The sequence below is a fragment of the Hyperolius riggenbachi genome, chromosome 3 (genome assembly GCF_040937935.1).
Source record: "Hyperolius riggenbachi isolate aHypRig1 chromosome 3, aHypRig1.pri, whole genome shotgun sequence".
Taxonomy (NCBI): Eukaryota; Metazoa; Chordata; class Amphibia; order Anura; family Hyperoliidae; genus Hyperolius; species Hyperolius riggenbachi.
Window position 1 is genome coordinate 71,771,068 of NC_090648.1, and position 20,950 is coordinate 71,792,017.

At 46.1% G+C, this 20,950-nt stretch overlaps 26 non-coding genes across 26 annotated transcripts; all 26 read right to left on the reverse strand.

The window, feature by feature from the left end:
- Positions 1–25: 25 nt before the first annotated feature.
- TRNAK-UUU (transfer RNA lysine (anticodon UUU)) lies at positions 26–98 on the reverse strand. Its single transcript has one exon. It is a non-coding gene; the product is annotated as a tRNA-Lys (tRNA).
- Positions 99–770: 672 nt separating this feature from the next.
- LOC137564896 (U4 spliceosomal RNA) lies at positions 771–911 on the reverse strand. Its single transcript, XR_011030956.1, has one exon. It is a non-coding gene; the product is annotated as a U4 spliceosomal RNA (small nuclear RNA).
- Positions 912–1,920: 1,009 nt separating this feature from the next.
- Positions 1,921–1,993, reverse strand: TRNAK-UUU (transfer RNA lysine (anticodon UUU)). The gene has a single exon. It is a non-coding gene; the product is annotated as a tRNA-Lys (tRNA).
- Positions 1,994–2,296: 303 nt separating this feature from the next.
- Positions 2,297–2,369, reverse strand: TRNAK-UUU (transfer RNA lysine (anticodon UUU)). The gene has a single exon. It is a non-coding gene; the product is annotated as a tRNA-Lys (tRNA).
- A 672-nt stretch (positions 2,370–3,041) lies between these two features.
- LOC137564676 (U4 spliceosomal RNA) lies at positions 3,042–3,182 on the reverse strand. The gene has a single exon (XR_011030762.1). It is a non-coding gene; the product is annotated as a U4 spliceosomal RNA (small nuclear RNA).
- Positions 3,183–4,191: 1,009 nt separating this feature from the next.
- On the reverse strand, positions 4,192–4,264 carry TRNAK-UUU (transfer RNA lysine (anticodon UUU)). The gene has a single exon. It is a non-coding gene; the product is annotated as a tRNA-Lys (tRNA).
- A 303-nt stretch (positions 4,265–4,567) lies between these two features.
- Positions 4,568–4,640, reverse strand: TRNAK-UUU (transfer RNA lysine (anticodon UUU)). Its single transcript has one exon. It is a non-coding gene; the product is annotated as a tRNA-Lys (tRNA).
- A 1,798-nt stretch (positions 4,641–6,438) lies between these two features.
- Positions 6,439–6,579, reverse strand: LOC137564530 (U4 spliceosomal RNA). The gene has a single exon (XR_011030635.1). It is a non-coding gene; the product is annotated as a U4 spliceosomal RNA (small nuclear RNA).
- Positions 6,580–8,161: 1,582 nt separating this feature from the next.
- TRNAK-UUU (transfer RNA lysine (anticodon UUU)) lies at positions 8,162–8,234 on the reverse strand. Its single transcript has one exon. It is a non-coding gene; the product is annotated as a tRNA-Lys (tRNA).
- A 303-nt stretch (positions 8,235–8,537) lies between these two features.
- TRNAK-UUU (transfer RNA lysine (anticodon UUU)) lies at positions 8,538–8,610 on the reverse strand. The gene has a single exon. It is a non-coding gene; the product is annotated as a tRNA-Lys (tRNA).
- Positions 8,611–9,282: 672 nt separating this feature from the next.
- Positions 9,283–9,423, reverse strand: LOC137564778 (U4 spliceosomal RNA). Its single transcript, XR_011030850.1, has one exon. It is a non-coding gene; the product is annotated as a U4 spliceosomal RNA (small nuclear RNA).
- A 1,004-nt stretch (positions 9,424–10,427) lies between these two features.
- TRNAK-UUU (transfer RNA lysine (anticodon UUU)) lies at positions 10,428–10,500 on the reverse strand. Its single transcript has one exon. It is a non-coding gene; the product is annotated as a tRNA-Lys (tRNA).
- A 303-nt stretch (positions 10,501–10,803) lies between these two features.
- Positions 10,804–10,876, reverse strand: TRNAK-UUU (transfer RNA lysine (anticodon UUU)). Its single transcript has one exon. It is a non-coding gene; the product is annotated as a tRNA-Lys (tRNA).
- Positions 10,877–11,548: 672 nt separating this feature from the next.
- LOC137564802 (U4 spliceosomal RNA) lies at positions 11,549–11,689 on the reverse strand. The gene has a single exon (XR_011030873.1). It is a non-coding gene; the product is annotated as a U4 spliceosomal RNA (small nuclear RNA).
- Positions 11,690–12,693: 1,004 nt separating this feature from the next.
- Positions 12,694–12,766, reverse strand: TRNAK-UUU (transfer RNA lysine (anticodon UUU)). Its single transcript has one exon. It is a non-coding gene; the product is annotated as a tRNA-Lys (tRNA).
- Positions 12,767–13,069: 303 nt separating this feature from the next.
- On the reverse strand, positions 13,070–13,142 carry TRNAK-UUU (transfer RNA lysine (anticodon UUU)). Its single transcript has one exon. It is a non-coding gene; the product is annotated as a tRNA-Lys (tRNA).
- A 672-nt stretch (positions 13,143–13,814) lies between these two features.
- On the reverse strand, positions 13,815–13,955 carry LOC137564532 (U4 spliceosomal RNA). Its single transcript, XR_011030636.1, has one exon. It is a non-coding gene; the product is annotated as a U4 spliceosomal RNA (small nuclear RNA).
- Positions 13,956–14,959: 1,004 nt separating this feature from the next.
- On the reverse strand, positions 14,960–15,032 carry TRNAK-UUU (transfer RNA lysine (anticodon UUU)). Its single transcript has one exon. It is a non-coding gene; the product is annotated as a tRNA-Lys (tRNA).
- A 303-nt stretch (positions 15,033–15,335) lies between these two features.
- TRNAK-UUU (transfer RNA lysine (anticodon UUU)) lies at positions 15,336–15,408 on the reverse strand. The gene has a single exon. It is a non-coding gene; the product is annotated as a tRNA-Lys (tRNA).
- Positions 15,409–16,080: 672 nt separating this feature from the next.
- On the reverse strand, positions 16,081–16,221 carry LOC137564533 (U4 spliceosomal RNA). The gene has a single exon (XR_011030637.1). It is a non-coding gene; the product is annotated as a U4 spliceosomal RNA (small nuclear RNA).
- Positions 16,222–17,225: 1,004 nt separating this feature from the next.
- Positions 17,226–17,298, reverse strand: TRNAK-UUU (transfer RNA lysine (anticodon UUU)). The gene has a single exon. It is a non-coding gene; the product is annotated as a tRNA-Lys (tRNA).
- Positions 17,299–17,601: 303 nt separating this feature from the next.
- TRNAK-UUU (transfer RNA lysine (anticodon UUU)) lies at positions 17,602–17,674 on the reverse strand. Its single transcript has one exon. It is a non-coding gene; the product is annotated as a tRNA-Lys (tRNA).
- A 672-nt stretch (positions 17,675–18,346) lies between these two features.
- LOC137564534 (U4 spliceosomal RNA) lies at positions 18,347–18,487 on the reverse strand. Its single transcript, XR_011030638.1, has one exon. It is a non-coding gene; the product is annotated as a U4 spliceosomal RNA (small nuclear RNA).
- A 1,004-nt stretch (positions 18,488–19,491) lies between these two features.
- On the reverse strand, positions 19,492–19,564 carry TRNAK-UUU (transfer RNA lysine (anticodon UUU)). The gene has a single exon. It is a non-coding gene; the product is annotated as a tRNA-Lys (tRNA).
- A 303-nt stretch (positions 19,565–19,867) lies between these two features.
- Positions 19,868–19,940, reverse strand: TRNAK-UUU (transfer RNA lysine (anticodon UUU)). Its single transcript has one exon. It is a non-coding gene; the product is annotated as a tRNA-Lys (tRNA).
- A 672-nt stretch (positions 19,941–20,612) lies between these two features.
- On the reverse strand, positions 20,613–20,753 carry LOC137564897 (U4 spliceosomal RNA). Its single transcript, XR_011030957.1, has one exon. It is a non-coding gene; the product is annotated as a U4 spliceosomal RNA (small nuclear RNA).
- Positions 20,754–20,950: the final 197 nt, after the last annotated feature.

Consider the following 20,950-nt stretch of genomic DNA (forward strand, 5'->3'; position numbering starts at 1 on the left):
AAGCATAACGAAAGGCAGAGAGCATCACCTGAACAGGGACTTGAACCCTGGACCCTCAGATTAAAAGTCTGATGCTCTACCGACTGAGCTATCCAGGCTCTGAAAAGGTGCGATCACCAGCAGCTCAAAGTTTAGCTACAGTATTTCCAGGCTGAGCGCAAGTTAAGGTCTAGTGCAAGTCATGAGCAGTCTATAGCACCTAGATAGCCGGGAAACAGCAGAATGCGCTGTTGTTTCCTTCAACCATCAGGTTCTTCACCTTGGCTGATTGTTGACACTTTTAAAACAATGGTACACCAGCCAGAAGAAGCTATAGGCCGGCGAAACCTAAATGTCAGCGGTGCTCTGTTTCTGAGCACCCCAACAACGCTTGCAGAAAGAGCTAGCGAGAGGCCACGGGATCGTATCTAGCGCAAATAAATGGAGCTTGTGACCTCCAAATTTTTCAGGCCAGACCTCTGAGAAACAACACTGTTCTCTCTCTTAGGAATGTGGCATTAGAAAAGTAGCAACCTGCAGATGAAAAGTGGACTTTTGTCATTTTAGTCATCCTGCTGGTGTTTATAAATTTGCCAGAGAGTAAGACACTGGACCTCACCCTCATGAAAGAACGCTGACAAGTGAGCATTTTGTGGCCAAGACTGATTTGGAGATAAGAGGTGCTACGAAATGTTGTTATTGTGCCAGCCACGGTACTACCACATGAGCACTGCTCAGTCATCATGCACCTTGAAGATAATCCTTTCTCTGTTGGTAAACACCTTAGTCAGTCTCCGAAGAGACTGTCAAAAATTGCCGATGCTGACTATATTTCAAGTCATCATGGCGGGGTATTGGGAAAAGTTTTCAATTAGCAATAATCACGCCTCGGTTGAACCTCATTGGCTATGATATTGCCACTGCGCAAAGTTAGCCAAGCTAATGCCAGCAAATATCTCCTCTTTCTTGGATAAAGGAATCACCTTAAGGAGAGACAAACGCAGTTTACAGTGTTCCGCTGAGGATCATGGGATGCCATATGCTAATTAGACAGCCACTAAACAAGCATTGTTAATAAGCGGCTAAAGAGTCTTAGCATTTGAAAAGGCGGCAAAGAGGGCAAAACAAAGCCTACCAGGGATGCCAGCATAGTGTTTTGTGGAGCAGGCTGCCAAGTGGGCCAGTCCCGCACTTGTAAAATACATGAAAAATACAATTTGAAAAATGGAGTAATGAGTCTACGTCACTGCCATGTGTGCTGATAATTGGGCCTGTGATTATTGTGCCTGGAAGTACTGGTAAGCTGCGCTGGCTAGAGGTGCTTGGGAGTTGGCCAAAGTCTTGGTGGTTGCAGGTTACTGGAGGAGAGAGATGGTACGTGAGCTGTTAATTTTCTGATGCTCATGGTAAGCATGAAGCTCCTTCCATTGCTGCTTTGAGGGTAGATGTGCAGGCTGGAGAAGGGATCCGGCGAATTACTCTAATGCTGGGAATACACGACGACATTTTTCAGTCGATTACTATCCGATCTTATTTCCGATCGACTTTCCGATTCTTATCTTTTCTGATCAATTTCCATTCATTTCTATGAGAAATCGATGAGAAAAAGGATCGATAATAAGATCGGACATGTTGGAAATTATCTATGGAACCATCTATCTGCTGAAAAAACTTATGGTGTATTCCCATGTTGTATGTATGTTGACGGTTTGATGCCTCTTTTATGCATGGAATAATCCATGTTTAATATCACAGCAGAAAAAGTTGAAGAGAAATAGATTCAAGACGCAGGGAGGCTGTGAGAGTTCGGGTGATGCACAGAAAGCGGCTGTTGTTTCGGTTATGGCTTACTGCAAGCAAAGCACGCAAGAGGCAGCAGTTGCAGAGGGAACTCAGGTAGCAGAAGTGATGGCCAATGAGCATGGGGTAAAGGAAAGGCATCGCCTGAACAGGGACTTGAACCCTGGACCCTCAGATTAAAAGTCTGATGCTCTACCGACTGAGCTATCCAGGCCCTGGAAGGTGAGCTTCACCAGCAGCTCAAAAGTCAGTTATTCCAAGCAGGATGGACGGAAGGTCTAGTACATGCCCTGAGCTGGCTATAGCCTGCGACCTCTACATTTTCTAGGTCAGATCTCTGAAAGAATAAAACTGTACTTGATTTGGAAGGTGGCATTAGAAAGGTAGCCACCAATCAGCGAAGGCATGGAAAGCGGCCGACATTGGTGTTTTGGCCTGGTGCAAGCGGAGCACGCAAGAGGCTGCAGTTGAGGAAGATAGGGAGAGGACACGAAGCATAACAAAAGGCAGAGAGCATCGCCTGAACAGGGACTTGAACCCTGGACCCTCAGATTAAAAGTCTGATGCTCTACCGACTGAGCTATCCAGGCTCTGAAAAGGTACGATCACCAGCAGCTCAAAGTTTAGCTACAGTATTTCCAGGCTGGGCGCAAGTTAAGGTCTAGTGCAAGTCATGAGCAGTCTATAGCACCTAGATAGCCGGGAAACAGCAGAATGCGCTGTTGTTTCCTTCAACCATCAGGTTCTTCACCTTGGCTGATTGTTGACACTTTTAAAACAATGGTACACCAGCCAGAAGAAGCTATAGGCCGGCAAAACCTAAATGTCAGCGGTGCTCTGTTTCTGAGCACCCCAACAACGCTTGCAGAAAGAGCTAGCGAGAGGCCACGGGATCGTATCTAGCGCAAATAAATGGAGCTTGTGACCTCCAAATTTTTCAGGCCAGACCTCTGAGAAACAACACTGTTCTCTCTCTTAGGAATGTGGCATTAGAAAAGTAGCAACCTGCAGATGAAAAGTGGACTTTTGTCATTTTAGTCATCCTGCTGGTGTTTATAAATTTGCCAGAGAGTAAGACACTGGACCTCACCCTCATGAAAGAACGCTGACAAGTGAGCATTTTGTGGCCAAGACTGATTTGGAGATAAGAGGTGCTACGAAATGTTGTTATTGTGCCAGCTACGGTACTACCACACGAGCACTGCTCAGTCATCATGCACCTTGAAGATAATCCTTTCTCTGTTGGTAAACACCTTAGTCAGTCTCCGAAAAGACTGTCAAAAATTGCCGATGCTGACTATATTTCAAGTCATCATGGCGGGGTATTGGGAAAAGTTTTCAATTAGCAATAATCACGCCTCGGTTGAACCTCATTGGCTATGATACTGCCACTGCGCAAAGTTAGCCAAGCTAATGCCAGCAAATATCCCCTCTTTCTTGGATAAAGGAATCACCTTAAGGAGAGACAAACGCAGTTTACAGTGTTCCGCTGAGGGTCATGGGATGCCATATGCTAATTAGACAGCCACTAAACAAGCATTGTTAATAAGCGGCTAAAGAGTCTTAGCATTTGAAAAGGCGGCAAAGAGGGCAAAACAAAGCCTGCCAGGGATGCCAGCATAGTGTTTTGTGGAGCAGGCTGCCAAGTGGGCCAGTCCCGCACTTGTAAAATACATGAAAAATACAATTTGAAAAATGGAGTAATGAGTCTACGTCACTGCCATGTGTGCTGATAATTGGGCCTGTGATTATTGTGCCTGGAAGTACTGGTAAGCTGCGCTGGCTAGAGGTGCTTGGGAGTTGGCCAAAGTCTTGGTGGTTGCAGGTTACTGGAGGAGAGAGATGGTACGTGAGCTGTTAATTTTCTGATGCTCATGGTAAGCATGAAGCTCCTTCCATTGCTGCTTTGAGGGTAGATGTGCAGGCTGGAGAAGGGATCCGGCGAATTACTCTAATGCTGGGAGTACACGACGACATTTTTCAGTCGATTACTATCCGATCTTATTTCCGATCGACTTTCCGATTCTTATCTTTTCTGATCAATTTCCATTCATTTCTATGAGAAATCGATGAGAAAAAGGATCGATAATAAGATCGGACATGTTGGAAATTATCTATGGAACCATCTATCTGCTGAAAAAACTTATGGTGTATTCCCATGTTGTATGTATGTTGACGGTTTGATGCCTCTTTTATGCATGGAATAATCCATGTTTAATATCACAGCAGAAAAAGTTGAAGAGAAATAGATTCAAGACGCAGGGAGGCTGTGAGAGTTCGGGGGATGCACAGAAAGCGGCTGATGTTTCGGTTATGGCTTACTGCAAGCAAAGCACGCAAGAGGCAGCAGTTGCAGAGGGAACTCAGGTAGCAGAAGTGATGGCCAATGAGCATGGGGTAAAGCGAAGGCATCGCCTGAACAGGGACTTGAACCCTGGACCCACAGATTAAAAGTCTGATGCTCTACCGACTGAGCTATCCAGGCCCTGGAAGGTAAGCTTCACCAGCAGCTCAAAAGTCAGTTATTCCAAGCAGGATGGACGGAAGGTCTAGTACATGCCCTGAGCTGGCTACAGCCTGCGACCTCTACATTTTCTAGGTCAGATCTCTGAAAGAATAAAACTGTACTTGATTTGGAAGGTGGCATAAGAAAGGTAGCCACCAATCAGCGAAGGCATGGAAAGCGGCCGACATCGGTGTTTTGGCCTGGTGCAAGCGGAGCACGCAAGAGGCTGCAGTTGAGGAAGATAGGGAGAGGACACGAAGCATAACGAAAGGCAGAGAGCATCGCCTGAACAGGGACTTGAACCCTGGACCCTCAGATTAAAAGTCTGATGCTCTACCAACTGAGCTATCCAGGCTCTGAAAAGGTGCGATCACCAGCAGCTCAAAGTTTAGCTACAGTATTTCCAGGCTGGGCGCAAGTTAAGGTCTAGTGCAAGTCATGAGCAGTCTATAGCACCTAGATAGCCGGGAAACAGCAGAATGCGCTGTTGTTTCCTTCAACCATCAGGTTCTTCACCTTGGCGTAGCGCGGCGCGCCAAAAAATGGGCGTGGCCATGCAGCAGACTGTGGGCGTGGTCATGGGTGGGGCCAAATAAACATGTCATGACTTTACAGTGGTGTTAAAGGACTTCCGAGGCCAAAAACAAGAAAATGACACTATACCTTTTTAATATCTGAATCCACGGAGGACGTCCAGCGCGTCCTCCGCACCGTTCCGCCGTCATTGCAGCCCTTTTCGGTGCGGAGGACGCGCTGGACGTCCTCCATGGATTCTGATAATAAAAAGGTATAGTGTCATTTTCTTCTTTTTGGCCTCGGAAGTCCTTTAAAGGTCTGCCAGGGAAGTTTGAGCTCTGCTCTTTTTAGCACAAATACAGCTCTGCGCACTGCAGATTATTGAAAAAAATGTTCTCAGGTGTAACACAGAAATACTTTTCGTCAAATGCTAATATGCTGATATTGCGTGTTTTTTTCTACCACAAATACAGTTCTGCGCACTGCAGATTATCAAAAAAATGTTCTCAGGTGTAACACAGAAATAATTTTCTTCAAATGCTAATATACTGATATATTGCGTGGGTTTTTTTGCACAAATACAGTGCTGTGCACTGAGGGCCTGAGGCGGCGGCAGATGGCAAAGAACGCACACAAAATAAATGAGGCAATCTGAGCGATTGATTTGCCAGCAAGGCTGCAGTGGACTCTGGCAGTGACACTGATTGACTGACAGCCTTAAATTAGGCAATTATCTGATTGATTTGCCAGCCAGGCTGACTATTGGACTGGCAACTGAACTGGCACTGTGGCACAGCACACACAAAATTATTGATTTGCCAATGCAACTGGTCTGGCACTGGCAGGCACAGCACACAGACAGTGTCTGGTGAGGCGGGTGGCAGATGGCGGGACCGGGTAGAAAAACTGTCAGCACGTCTACTCTCTCTGAGAGGAGTCTCAGCTCTGACGCAGGCACAGTGGCGGGAGCGGGACCTTAAGAAGCCGCCCTGCATAGAGGAGGAGTCGACTCTTTCAGAGGAGGAGAATTCCTCTTTCTCTGAGAGAGTCGACTCCTCCTCTATGCGGGGTGGCTCTTACGGTCGCCACTGCCTGCGTCACAGCAGAGACTCGTCTCGGAGAGCCGTCCGAGGAAGAAGCGGTCATGTGACTGATCACATGACCGCTCTGCGCTCCACACCACGGACCAGGAAGCAGCCAGCGGCATAGCGAGAGCGGCTCTGATTTGAGGGGGCAGTGAGTCTGTTTGAGGGGGCTCTGCCCCCTCTCGCCCCCCCCTAAAGCCGGCCCTGGCTTGTGACCTCCAAATTTTTCAGGCCAGACCTCTGAGAAACAACACTGTTCTCTCTCTTAGGAATGTGGCATTAGAAAAGTAGCAACCTGCAGATGAAAAGTGGACTTTTGTCATTTTAGTCATCCTGCTGGTGTTTATAAATTTGCCAGAGAGTAAGACACTGGACCCCACCCTCATGAAAGAACGCTGACAAGTGAGCATTTTGTGGCCAAGACTGATTTGGAGATAAGAGGTGCTACGAAATGTTGTTATTGTGCCAGCCACGGTACTACCACACGAGCACTGCTCAGTCATCATGCACCTTGAAGATAATCCTTTCTCTGTTGGTAAACACCTTAGTCAGTCTCCGAAGAGACTGTCAAAAATTGCCGATGCTGACTATATTTCAAGTCATCATGGCGGGGTATTGGGAAAAGTTTTCAATTAGCAATAATCACGCCTCGGTTGAACCTCATTGGCTATGATACTGCCACTGCGCAAAGTTAGCCAAGCTAATGCCAGCAAATATCCCCTCTTTCTTGGATAAAGGAATCACCTTAAAGAGGAGCTGTTAGGTATAAGGTCTCAGAGAAAATAAACACATATATCAGTAGCTAAAGATTGGCTGTACTTACATTACATATGCATTTCACTGTCCACGTTTGGATTTCACAGAATTTGTATATAGTATATGCAGAGATAGATGCTCCTGACAGCTCATGGCAGGCTCCATGTTTTTCTGTCAAATGTGTCGTCATGTCCTGCCTGATTCCTGATCACAGATAAGCTCGTTCTTGAACAACACGGTGTGCAGTGAATATTAATGAGCCATGTGGCTAGGAACAATAGCTGACTCCTGCAGAGTACTCTGCCCGGAGATTTATCAGTGCTACACAGCTAGACGGATTACAAGCTTCTGTAACGTCTCATTAGCAGCCGAAGGGAGGGCCCCAGAATGCTTTGCAGTTTAGCTGCGGCTTGTGTCTTTATGGGTCTATAACAGACTTGCTGATAAGCACACATCAAAGGTAACTGAAATGTTTATCTTCACTAATGGCTTTTGAGCTTCCTTCTAAACTGTTTAACACAGGAGAATAGAAGTTTAAATTAGCTTCTGCAGCCTGACAGTTACTCTTTAAGGAGAGACAAACGCAGTTTACAGTGTTCCGCTGAGGGTCATGGGATGCCATATGCTAATTAGACAGCCACTAAACAAGCATTGTTAATAAGCGGCTAAAGAGTCTTAGCATTTGAAAAGGCGGCAAAGAGGGCAAAACAAAGCCTGCCAGGGATGCCAGCATAGTGTTTTGTGGAGCAGGCTGCCAAGTGGGCCAGTCCCGCACTTGTAAAATACATGAAAAATACAATTTGAAAAATGGAGTAATGAGTCTACGTCACTGCCATGTGTGCTGATAATTGGGCCTGTGATTATTGTGCCTGGAAGTACTGGTAAGCTGCGCTGGCTAGAGGTGCTTGGGAGTTGGCCAAAGTCTTGGTGGTTGCAGGTTACTGGAGGAGAGAGATGGTACGTGAGCTGTTAATTTTCTGATGCTCATGGTAAGCATGAAGCTCCTTCCATTGCTGCTTTGAGGGTAGATGTGCAGGCTGGAGAAGGGATCCGGCGAATTACTCTAATGCTGGGAATACACGACGACATTTTTCAGTCGATTACTATCCGATCTTATTTCTGATCGACTTTCCGATTCTTATCTTTTCTGATCAATTTCCATTCATTTCTATGAGAAATCGATGAGAAAAAGGATCGATAATATGATCGGACATGTTGGAAATTATCTATGGAACCATCTATCTGCTGAAAAAACTTATGGTGTATTCCCAGCATAATGTTGACGGTTTGATGCCTCTTTTATGCATGGAATAATCCATGTTTAATATCACAGCAGAAAAAGTTGAAGAGAAATAGATTCAAGACGCAGGGAGGCTGTGAGAGTTCGGGGGATGCACAGAAAGCGGCTGATGTTTCGGTTATGGCTTACTGCAAGCAAAGCACGCAAGAGGCAGCAGTTGCAGAGGGAACTCAGGTAGCGGAAGTGATGGCCAATGAGCATGGGGTAAAGGAAATGCATCGCCTGAACAGGGACTTGAACCCTGGACCCTCAGATTAAAAGTCTGATGCTCTACCAACTGAGCTATCCAGGCCCTGGAAGGTGAGCTTCACCAGCAGCTCAAAAGTCAGTTATTCCAAGCAGGATGGACGGAAGGTCTAGTACATGCCCTGAGCTGGCTATAGCCTGCGACCTCTACATTTTCTAGGTCAGATCTCTGAAAGAATAAAACTGTACTTGATTTGGAAGGTGGCATTAGAAAGGTAGCCACCAATCAGCGAAGGCATGGAAAGCGGACGACATCGGTGTTTTGGCCTGGTGCAAGCGGAGCACGCAAGAGGCTGCAGTTGAGGAAGATAGGGAGAGGACACGAAGCATAATGAAGGGCAGAGAGCATCGCCTGAACAGGGACTTGAACCCTGGACCCTCAGATTAAAAGTCTGATGCTCTACCGACTGAGCTATCCAGGCTCTGAAAAGGTGCGATCACCAGCAGCTCAAAGTTTAGCTACAGTATTTCCACGCTGGGCGCAAGTTAAGGTCTAGTGCAAGTCATGAGCAGTCTATAGCACCGAGATAGCCGGGAAACAGCAGAATGCGCTGTTGTTTCCTTCAACCATCAGGTTCTTCACCTTGGCTGATTGTTGACACTTTTAAAACAATGGTACACCAGCCAGAAGAAGCTATAGGCCGGCGAAACCTAAATGTCAGCGGTGCTCTGTTTCTGAGCACCCCAACAACGCTTGCAGAAAGAGCTAGCGAGAGGCCACGGGATCGTATCTAGCGCAAATAAATGGAGCTTGTGACCTCCAAATTTTTCAGGCCAGACCTCTGAGAAACAACACTGTTCTCTCTCTTAGGAATGTGGCATTAGAAAAGTAGCAACCTGCAGATGAAAAGTGGACTTTTGTCATTTTAGTCATCCTGCTGGTGTTTATAAATTTGCCAGAGAGTAAGACACTGGACCTCACCCTCATGAAAGAACGCTGACAAGTGAGCATTTTGTGGCCAAGACTGATTTGGAGATAAGAGGTGCTACGAAATGTTGTTATTGTGCCAGCCACGGTACTACCACACGAGCACTGCTCAGTCATCATGCACCTTGAAGATAATCCTTTCTCTGTTGGTAAACACCTTAGTCAGTCTCCGAAGAGACTGTCAAAAATTGCCGACGCTGACTATATTTCAAGTCATCATGGCGGGGTATTGGGAAAAGTTTTCAATTAGCAATAATCACGCCTCGGTTGAACCTCATTGGCTATGATACTGCCACTGCGCAAACTTAGCCAAGCTAATGCCAGCAAATATCCACTCTTTCTTGGATAAAGGAATCACCTTAAGGAGAGACAAACGCAGTTTACAGTGTTCCGCTGAGGATCATGGGATGCCATATGCTAATTAGACAGCCACTAAACAAGCATTGTTAATAAGCGGCTAAAGAGTCTTAGCATTTGAAAAGGCGGCAAAGAGGGCAAAACAAAGCCTGCCAGGGATGCCAGCATAGTGTTTTGTGGAGCAAGCTGCCAAGTGGGCCAGTCCCGCACTTGTAAGATACATGAAAAATACAATTTGAAAAATGGAGTAATGAGTCTACGTCACTGCCATGTGTGCTGATAATTGGGCCTGTGATTATTGTGCCTGGAAGTACTGGTAAGCTGCGCTGGCTAGAGGTGCTTGGGAGTTGGCCAAAGTCTTGGTGGTTGCAGGTTACTGGAGGAGAGAGATGGTACGTGAGCTGTTAATTTTCTGATGCTCATGGTAAGCATGAAGCTCCTTCCATTGCTGCTTTGAGGGTAGATGTGCAGGCTGGAGAAGGGATCCGGCGAATTACTCTAATGCTGGGAATACACGACGACATTTTTCAGTCGATTACTATCCGATCTTATTTCCGATCGACTTTCCGATTCTTATCTTTTCTGATCAATTTCCATTCATTTCTATGAGAAATCGATGAGAAAAAGGATCGATAATAAGATCGGACATGTTGGAAATTATCTATGGAACCATCTATCTGCTGAAAAAACTTATGGTGTATTCCCAGCATAATGTTGACGGTTTGATGCCTCTTTTATGCATGGAATAATCCATGTTTAATATCACAGCAGAAAAAGTTGAAGAGAAATAGATTCAAGACGCAGGGAGGCTGTGAGAGTTCGGGGGATGCACAGAAAGCGGCTGATGTTTCGGTTATGGCGTACTGCAAGCAAAGCACGCAAGAGGCAGCAGTTGCAGAGGGAACTCAGGTAGCGGAAGTGATGGCCAATGAGCATGGGGTAAAGGAAATGCATCGCCTGAACAGGGACTTGAACCCTGGACCCTCAGATTAAAAATCTGATGCTCTACCGACTGAGCTATCCAGGCCCTGGAAGGTGAGCTTCACCAGCAGCTCAAAAGTCAGTTATTCCAAGCAGGATGGACGGAAGGTCTAGTACATGCCCTGAGCTGGCTATAGCCTGCGACCTCTACATTTTCTAGGTCAGATCTCTGAAAGAATAAAACTGTACTTGATTTGGAAGGTGGCATTAGAAAGGTAGCCACCAATCAGCGAAGGCATGGAAAGCGGACGACATCGGGGTTTTGGCCTGGTGCAAGCGGAGCACACAAGAGGCTGCAGTTGAGGAAGATAGGGAGAGGACACGAAGCATAATGAAAGACAGAGAGCATCGCCTGAACAGGGACTTGAACCCTGGACCCTCAGATTAAAAGTCTGATGCTCTACCGACTGAGCTATCCAGGCTCTGAAAAGGTGCGATCACCAGCAGCTCAAAGTTTAGCTACAGTATTTCCAGGCTGGGCGCAAGTTAAGGTCTAGTGCAAGTCATGAGCAGTCTATAGCACCGAGATAGCCGGGAAACAGCAGAATGCGCTGTTGTTTCCTTCAACCATCAGGTTCTTCACCTTGGCTGATTGTTGACACTTTTAAAACAATGGTACACCAGCCAGAAGAAGCTATAGGCCGGCGAAACCTAAATGTCAGCGGTGCTCTGTTTCTGAGCACCCCAACAACGCTTGCAGAAAGAGCTAGCGAGAGGCCACGGGATCGTATCTAGCGCAAATAAATGGAGCTTGTGACCTCCAAATTTTTCAGGCCAGACCTCTGAGAAACAACACTGTTCTCTCTCTTAGGAATGTGGCATTAGAAAAGTAGCAACCTGCAGATGAAAAGTGGACTTTTGTCATTTTAGTCATCCTGCTGGTGTTTATAAATTTGCCAGAGAGTAAGACACTGGACCTCACCCTCATGAAAGAACGCTGACAAGTGAGCATTTTGTGGCCAAGACTGATTTGGAGATAAGAGGTGCTACGAAATGTTGTTATTGTGCCAGCCACGGTACTACCACACGAGCACTGCTCAGTCATCATGCACCTTGAAGATAATCCTTTCTCTGTTGGTAAACACCTTAGTCAGTCTCCGAAGAGACTGTCAAAAATTGCCGATGCTGACTATATTTCAAGTCATCATGGCGGGGTATTGGGAAAAGTTTTCAATTAGCAACAATCACGCCTCGGGTGAACCTCATTGGCTATGATACTGCCACTGCGCAAAGTCAGCCAAGCTAATGCCAGCAAATATCCCCTCTTTCTTGGATAAAGGAATCACCTTAAGGAGAGACAAACGCAGTTTACAGTGTTCCGCTGAGGATCATGGGATGCCATATGCTAATTAGACAGCCACTAAACAAGCATTGTTAATAAGCGGCTAAAGAGTCTTAGCATTTGAAAAGGCGGCAAAGAGGGCAAAACAAAGCCTGCCAGGGATGCCAGCATAGTGTTTTGTGGAGCAGGCTGCCAAGTGGGCCAGTCCCGCACTTGTAAAATACATGAAAAATACAATTTGAAAAATGGAGTAATGAGTCTACGTCACTGCCATGTGTGCTGATAATTGGGCCTGTGATTATTGTGCCTGGAAGTACTGGTAAGCTGCGCTGGCTAGAGGTGCTTGGGAGTTGGCCAAAGTCTTGGTGGTTGCAGGTTACTGGAGGAGAGAGATGGTACGTGAGCTGTTAATTTTCTGATGCTCATGGTAAGCATGAAGCTCCTTCCATTGCTGCTTTGAGGGTAGATGTGCAGGCTGGAGAAGGGATCCGGCGAATTACTCTAATGCTGGGAATACACGACGACATTTTTCAGTCGATTACTATCCGATCTTATTTCTGATCGACTTTCCGATTCTTATCTTTTCTGATCAATTTCCATTCATTTCTATGAGAAATCGATGAGAAAAAGGATCGATAATATGATCGGACATGTTGGAAATTATCTATGGAACCATCTATCTGCTGAAAAAACTTATGGTGTATTCCCAGCATAATGTTGACGGTTTGATGCCTCTTTTATGCATGGAATAATCCATGTTTAATATCACAGCAGAAAAAGTTGAAGAGAAATAGATTCAAGACGCAGGGAGGCTGTGAGAGTTCGGGGGATGCACAGAAAGCGGCTGATGTTTCGGTTATGGCTTACTGCAAGCAAAGCACGCAAGAGGCAGCAGTTGCAGAGGGAACTCAGGTAGCGGAAGTGATGGCCAATGAGCATGGGGTAAAGGAAATGCATCGCCTGAACAGGGACTTGAACCCTGGACCCTCAGATTAAAAGTCTGATGCTCTACCAACTGAGCTATCCAGGCCCTGGAAGGTGAGCTTCACCAGCAGCTCAAAAGTCAGTTATTCCAAGCAGGATGGACGGAAGGTCTAGTACATGCCCTGAGCTGGCTATAGCCTGCGACCTCTACATTTTCTAGGTCAGATCTCTGAAAGAATAAAACTGTACTTGATTTGGAAGGTGGCATTAGAAAGGTAGCCACCAATCAGCGAAGGCATGGAAAGCGGACGACATCGGTGTTTTGGCCTGGTGCAAGCGGAGCACGCAAGAGGCTGCAGTTGAGGAAGATAGGGAGAGGACACGAAGCATAATGAAAGACAGAGAGCATCGCCTGAACAGGGACTTGAACCCTGGACCCTCAGATTAAAAGTCTGATGCTCTACCGACTGAGCTATCCAGGCTCTGAAAAGGTGCGATCACCAGCAGCTCAAAGTTTAGCTACAGTATTTCCAGGCTGGGCGCAAGTTAAGGTCTAGTGCAAGTCATGAGCAGTCTATAGCACCGAGATAGCCGGGAAACAGCAGAATGCGCTGTTGTTTCCTTCAACCATCAGGTTCTTCACCTTGGCTGATTGTTGACACTTTTAAAACAATGGTACACCAGCCAGAAGAAGCTATAGGCCGGCGAAACCTAAATGTCAGCGGTGCTCTGTTTCTGAGCACCCCAACAACGCTTGCAGAAAGAGCTAGCGAGAGGCCACGGGATCGTATCTAGCGCAAATAAATGGAGCTTGTGACCTCCAAATTTTTCAGGCCAGACCTCTGAGAAACAACACTGTTCTCTCTCTTAGGAATGTGGCATTAGAAAAGTAGCAACCTGCAGATGAAAAGTGGACTTTTGTCATTTTAGTCATCCTGCTGGTGTTTATAAATTTGCCAGAGAGTAAGACACTGGACCTCACCCTCATGAAAGAACGCTGACAAGTGAGCATTTTGTGGCCAAGACTGATTTGGAGATAAGAGGTGCTACGAAATGTTGTTATTGTGCCAGCCACGGTACTACCACACGAGCACTGCTCAGTCATCATGCACCTTGAAGATAATCCTTTCTCTGTTGGTAAACACCTTAGTCAGTCTCCGAAGAGACTGTCAAAAATTGCCGATGCTGACTATATTTCAAGTCATCATGGCGGGGTATTGGGAAAAGTTTTCAATTAGCAATAATCACGCCTCGGTTGAACCTCATTGGCTATGATACTGCCACTGCGCAAAGTTAGCCAAGCTAATGCCAGCAAATATCCCCTCTTTCTTGGATAAAGGAATCACCTTAAGGAGAGACAAACGCAGTTTACAGTGTTCCGCTGAGGATCATGGGATGCCATATGCTAATTAGACAGCCACTAAACAAGCATTGTTAATAAGCGGCTAAAGAGTCTTAGCATTTGAAAAGGCGGCAAAGAGGGCAAAACAAAGCCTGCCAGGGATGCCAGCATAGTGTTTTGTGGAGCAGGCTGCCAAGTGGGCCAGTCCCGCACTTGTAAGATACATGAAAAATACAATTTGAAAAATGGAGTAATGAGTCTACGTCACTGCCATGTGTGCTGATAATTGGGCCTGTGATTATTGTGCCTGGAAGTACTGGTAAGCTGCGCTGGCTAGAGGTGCTTGGGAGTTGGCCAAAGTCTTGGTGGTTGCAGGTTACTGGAGGAGAGAGATGGTACGTGAGCTGTTAATTTTCTGATGCTCATGGTAAGCATGAAGCTCCTTCCATTGCTGCTTTGAGGGTAGATGTGCAGGCTGGAGAAGGGATCCGGCGAATTACTCTAATGCTGGGAATACACGACGACATTTTTCAGTCGATTACTATCCGATCTTATTTCCGATCGACTTTCCGATTCTTATCTTTTCTGATCAATTTCCATTCATTTCTATGAGAAATCGATGAGAAAAAGGATCGATAATAAGATCGGACATGTTGGAAATTATCTATGGAACCATCTATCTGCTGAAAAAACTTATGGTGTATTCCCAGCATAATGTTGACGGTTTGATGCCTCTTTTATGCATGGAATAATCCATGTTTAATATCACAGCAGAAAAAGTTGAAGAGAAACAGATTCAAGACGCAGGGAGGCTGTGAGAGTTCGGGGGATGCACAGAAAGCGGCTGATGTTTTGGTTATGGCTTACTGCAAGCAAAGCACGCAAGAGGCAGCAGTTGCAGAGGGAACTCAGGTAGCGGAAGTGATGGCCAATGAGCATGGGGTAAAGGAAATGCATCGTCTGAACAGGGACTTGAACCCTGGACCCTCAGATTAAAAGTCTGATGCTCTACCGACTGAGCTATCCAGGCCCTGGAAGGTGAGCTTCACCAGCAGCTCAAAAGTCAGTTATTCCAAGCAGGATGGACGGAAGGTCTAGTACATGCCCTGAGCTAGCTATAGCCTGCGACCTCTACATTTTCTAGGTCAGATCTCTGAAAGAATAAAACTGTACTTGATTTGGAAGGTGGCATTAGAAAGGTAGCCACCAATCAGCGAAGGCATGGAAAGCGGACGACATCGGTGTTTTGGCCTGGTGCAAGCGGAGCACGCAAGAGGCTGCAGTTGAGGAAGATAGGGAGAGGACACGAAGCATAATGAAAGGCAGAGAGCATCGCCTGAACAGGGACTTGAACCCTGGACCCTCAGATTAAAAGTCTGATGCTCTACCGACTGAGCTATCCAGGCTCTGAAAAGGTGCGATCACCAGCAGCTCAAAGTTTAGCTACAGTATTTCCAGGCTGGGCGCAAGTTAAGGTCTAGTGCAAGTCATGAGCAGTCTATAGCACCGAGATAGCCGGGAAACAGCAGAATGCGCTGTTGTTTCCTTCAACCATCAGGTTCTTCACCTTGGCTGATTGTTGACACTTTTAAAACAATGGTACACCAGCCAGAAGAAGCTATAGGCCGGCGAAACCTAAATGTCAGCGGTGCTCTGTTTCTGAGCACCCCAACAACGCTTGCAGAAAGAGCTAGCGAGAGGCCACGGGATCGTATCTAGCGCAAATAAATGGAGCTTGTGACCTCCAAATTTTTCAGGCCAGACCTCTGAGAAACAACACTGTTCTCTCTCTTAGGAATGTGGCATTAGAAAAGTAGCAACCTGCAGATGAAAAGTGGACTTTTGTCATTTTAGTCATCCTGCTGGTGTTTATAAATTTGCCAGAGAGTAAGACACTGGACCTCACCCTCATGAAAGAACGCTGACAAGTGAGCATTTTGTGGCCAAGACTGATTTGGAGATAAGAGGTGCTACGAAATTTTGTTATTGTGCCAGCCACGGTACTACCACACGAGCACTGCGCAGTCATCATGCACCTTGAAGATAATCCTTTCTCTGTTGGTAAACACCTTAGTCAGTCTCCGAAGAGACTGTCAAAAATTGCCGATGCTGACTATATTTCAAGTCATCATGGCGGGGTATTGGGAAAAGTTTTCAATTAGCAATAATCACGCCTCGGTTGAACCTCATTGGCTATGATACTGCCACTGCGCAAAGTTAGCCAAGCTAATGCCAGCAAATATCCCCTCTTTCTTGGATAAAGGAATCACCTTAAGGAGAGACAAACGCAGTTTACAGTGTTCCGCTGAGGATCATGGGATGCCATATGCTAATTAGATAGCCACTAAACAAGCATTGTTAATAAGCGGCTAAAGAGTCTTAGCATTTGAAAAGGCGGCAAAGAGGGCAAAACAAAGCCTGCCAGGGATGCCAGCATAGTGTTTTGTGGAGCAGGCTGCCAAGTGGGCCAGTCCCGCACTTGTAAGATACATGAAAAATACAATTTGAAAAATTGAGTAATGAGTCTACGTCACTGCCATGTGTGCTGATAATTGGGCCTGTGATTATTGTGCCTGGAAGTACTGGTAAGCTGCGCTGGCTAGAGGTGCTTGGGAGTTGGCCAAAGTCTTGGTGGTTGCAGGTTACTGGAGGAGAGAGATGGTACGTGAGCTGTTAATTTTCTGATGCTCATGGTAAGCATGAAGCTCCTTCCATTGCTGCTTTGAGGGTAGATGTGCAGGCTGGAGAAGGGATCCGGCGAATTACTCTAATGCTGGGAATACACGACGACATTTTTCAGTCGATTACTATCCGATCTTATTTCCGATCGACTTTCCGATTCTTATCTTTTCTGATCAATTTCCATTCATTTCTATGAGAAATCGATGAGAAAAAGGATCGATAATAAGATCGGACATGTTGGAAATTATCTATGGAACCATCTATCTGCTGAAAAAACTTATGGTGTATTCCCAGCATAATGTTGACGGTTTGATGCCTCTTTTATGCATGGAATAATCCATGTTTAATATCACAGCAGAAAAAGTTGAAGAGAAACAGATTCAAGACGCAGGGAGGCTGTGAGAGTTCGGGGGATGCACAGAAAGCGGCTGATGTTTTGGTTATGGCTTACTGCAAGCAAAGCACGCAAGAGGCAGCAGTTGCAGAGGGAACTCAGGTAGCGGAAGTGATGGCCAATGAGCATGGGGTAAAGGAAATGCATCGTCTGAACAGGGACTTGAACCCTGGACCCTCAGATTAAAAGTCTGATGCTCTACCGACTGAGCTATCCAGGCCCTGGAAGGTGAGCTTCACCAGCAGCTCAAAAGTCAGTTATTCCAAGCAGGATGGACGGAAGGTCTAGTACATGCCCTGAGCTAGCTATAGCCTGCGACCTCTACATTTTCTAGGTCAGATCTCTGAAAGAATAAAACTGTACTTGATTTGGAAGGTGGCATTAGAAAGGTAGCCACCAATCAGCGAAGGCATGGAAAGCGGACGACATCGGTGTTTTGGCCTGGTGCAAGCGGAGCACGCAAGAGGCTGCAGTTGAGGAAGATAGGGAGAGGACACGAAGCATAATGAAAGGCAGAGAGCATCGCCTGAACAGGGACTTGAACCCTGGACCCTCAGATTAAAAGTCTGATGCTCTACCGACTGAGCTATCCAGGCTCTGAAAAGGTGCGATCACCAGCAGCTCAAAGTTTAGCTACAGTATTTCCAGGCTGGGCGCAAGTTAAGGTCTAGTGCAAGTCATGAGCAGTCTATAGCACCGAGATAGCCGGGAAACAGCAGAATGCGCTGTTGTTTCCTTCAACCATCAGGTTCTTCACCTTGGCTGATTGTTGACACTTTTAAAACAATGGTACACCAGCCAGAAGAAGCTATAGGCCGGCGAAACCTAAATGTCAGCGGTGCTCTGTTTCTGAGCACCCCAACAACGCTTGCAGAAAGAGCTAGCGAGAGGCCACGGGATCGTATCTAGCGCAAATAAATGGAGCTTGTGACCTCCAAATTTTTCAGGCCAGACCTCTGAGAAACAACACTGTTCTCTCTCTTAGGAATGTGGCATTAGAAAAGTAGCAACCTGCAGATGAAAAGTGGACTTTTGTCATTTTAGTCATCCTGCTGGTGTTTATAAATTTGCCAGAGAGTAAGACACTGGACCTCACCCTCATGAAAGAACGCTGACAAGTGAGCATTTTGTGGCCAAGACTGATTTGGAGATAAGAGGTGCTACGAAATTTTGTTATTGTGCCAGCCACGGTACTACCACACGAGCACTGCGCAGTCATCATGCACCTTGAAGATAATCCTTTCTCTGTTGGTAAACACCTTAGTCAGTCTCCGAAGAGACTGTCAAAAATTGCCGATGCTGACTATATTTCAAGTCATCATGGCGGGGTATTGGGAAAAGTTTTCAATTAGCAATAATCACGCCTCGGTTGAACCTCATTGGCTATGATACTGCCACTGCGCAAAGTTAGCCAAGCTAATGCCAGCAAATATCCCCTCTTTCTTGGATAAAGGAATCACCTTAAGGAGAGACAAACGCAGTTTACAGTGTTCCGCTGAGGATCATGGGATGCCATATGCTAATTAGATAGCCACTAAACAAGCATTGTTAATAAGCGGCTAAAGAGTCTTAGCATTTGAAAAGGCGGCAAAGAGGGCAAAACAAAGCCTGCCAGGGATGCCAGCATAGTGTTTTGTGGAGCAGGCTGCCAAGTGGGCCAGTCCCGCACTTGTAAGATACATGAAAAATACAATTTGAAAAATTGAGTAATGAGTCTACGTCACTGCCATGTGTGCTGATAATTGGGCCTGTGATTATTGTGCCTGGAAGTACTGGTAAGCTGCGCTGGCTAGAGGTGCTTGGGAGTTGGCCAAAGTCTTGGTGGTTGCAGGTTACTGGAGGAGAGAGATGGTACGTGAGCTGTTAATTTTCTGATGCTCATGGTAAGCATGAAGCTCCTTCCATTGCTGCTTTGAGGGTAGATGTGCAGGCTGGAGAAGGGATCCGGCGAATTACTCTAATGCTGGGAATACATGACGACATTTTTCAGTCGATTACTATCCGATCTTATTTCCGATCGACTTTCCGATTCTTATCTTTTCTGATCAATTTCCATTCATTTCTATGAGAAATCGATGAGAAAAAGGATCGATAATAAGATCGGACATGTTGGAAATTATCTATGGAACCATCTATCTGCTGAAAAAACTTATGGTGTATTCCCAGCATAATGTTGACGGTTTGATGCCTCTTTTATGCATGGAATAATCCATGTTTAATATCACAGCAGAAAAAGTTGAAGAGAAATAGATTCAAGACGCAGGGAGGCTGTGAGAGTTCGGGGGATGCACAGAAAGCGGCTGATGTTTCGGTTATGGCTTACTGCAAGCAAAGCACGCAAGAGGCAGCAGTTGCAGAGGGAACTCAGGTAGCGGAAGTGATGGCCAATGAGCATGGGGTAAAGGAAATGCATCGCCTGAACAGGGACTTGAATCCTGGACCCTCAGATTAAAAGTCTGATGCTCTACCGACTGAGCTATCCAGGCCCTGGAAGGTGAGCTTCACCAGCAGCTCAAAAGTCAGTTATTCCAAGCAGGATGGACGGAAGGTCTAGTACATGCCCTGAGCTGGCTATAGCCTGCGACCTCTACATTTTCTAGGTCAGATCTCTGAAAGAATAAAACTGTACTTGATTTGGAAGGTGGCATTAGAAAGGTAGCCACCAATCAGCGAAGGCATGGAAAGCGGACGACATCGGTGTTTTGGCCTGGTGCAAGCGGAGCACGCAAGAGGCTGCAGTTGAGGAAGATAGGGAGAGGACACGAAGCATAATGAAAGGCAGAGAGCATCGCCTGAACAGGGACTTGAACCCTGGACCCTCAGATTAAAAGTCTGATGCTCTACCGACTGAGCTATCCAGGCTCTGAAAAGGTGCGATCACCAGCAGCTCAAAGTTTAGCTACAGTATTTCCAGGCTGGGCGCAAGTTAAGGTCTAGTGCAAGTCATGAGCAGTCTATAGCACCGAGATAGCCGGGAAACAGCAGAATGCGCTGTTGTTTCCTTCAACCATCAGGTTCTTCACCTTGGCTGATTGTTGACACTTTTAAAACAATGGTACACCAGCCAGAAGAAGCTATAGGCCGGCGAAACCTAAATGTCAGCGGTGCTTTGTTTCTGAGCACCCCAACAACGCTTGCAGAAAGAGCTAGCGAGAGGCCACGGGATCGTATCTAGCGCAAATAAATGGAGCTTGTGACCTCCAAATTTTTCAGGCCAGACCTCTGAGAAACAACACTGTTCTCTCTCTTAGGAATGTGGCATTAGAAAAGTAGCAACCTGCAGATGAAAAGTGGACTTTTGTCATTTTAGTCATCCTGCTGGTGTTTATAAATTTGCCAGAGAGTAAGACACTGGACCTCACCCTCATGAAAGAATGCTGACAAGTGAGCATTTTGTGGCCAAGACTGATTTGGAGATAAGAGGTGCTACGAAATGTTGTTATTGTGCCAGCCACGGTACTACCACACGAGCACTGCTCAGTTATCATGCACCTTGAAGATAATCCTTTCTCTGTTGGTAAACACCTTAGTCAGTCTCCGAAGAGACTGTCAAAAATTGCCGATGCTGACTATATTTCAAGTCATCATGGCGGGGTATTGGGAAAAGTTTTCAATTAGCAATAATCACGCCTCGGTTGAACCTCATTGGCTATGATATTGCCACTGCGCAAAGTTAGCCAAGCTAATGCCAGCAAATATCCCCTCTTTCTTGGATAAAGGAATCACCTTAAGGAGAGACAAACGCAGTTTACAGTGTTCCGCTGAGGATCATGGGATGCCATATGCTAATTAGACAGCCACTAAACAAGCATTGTTAATAAGCGGCTAAAGAGTCTTAGCATTTGAAAAGGCGGCAAAGAGGGCAAAACAAA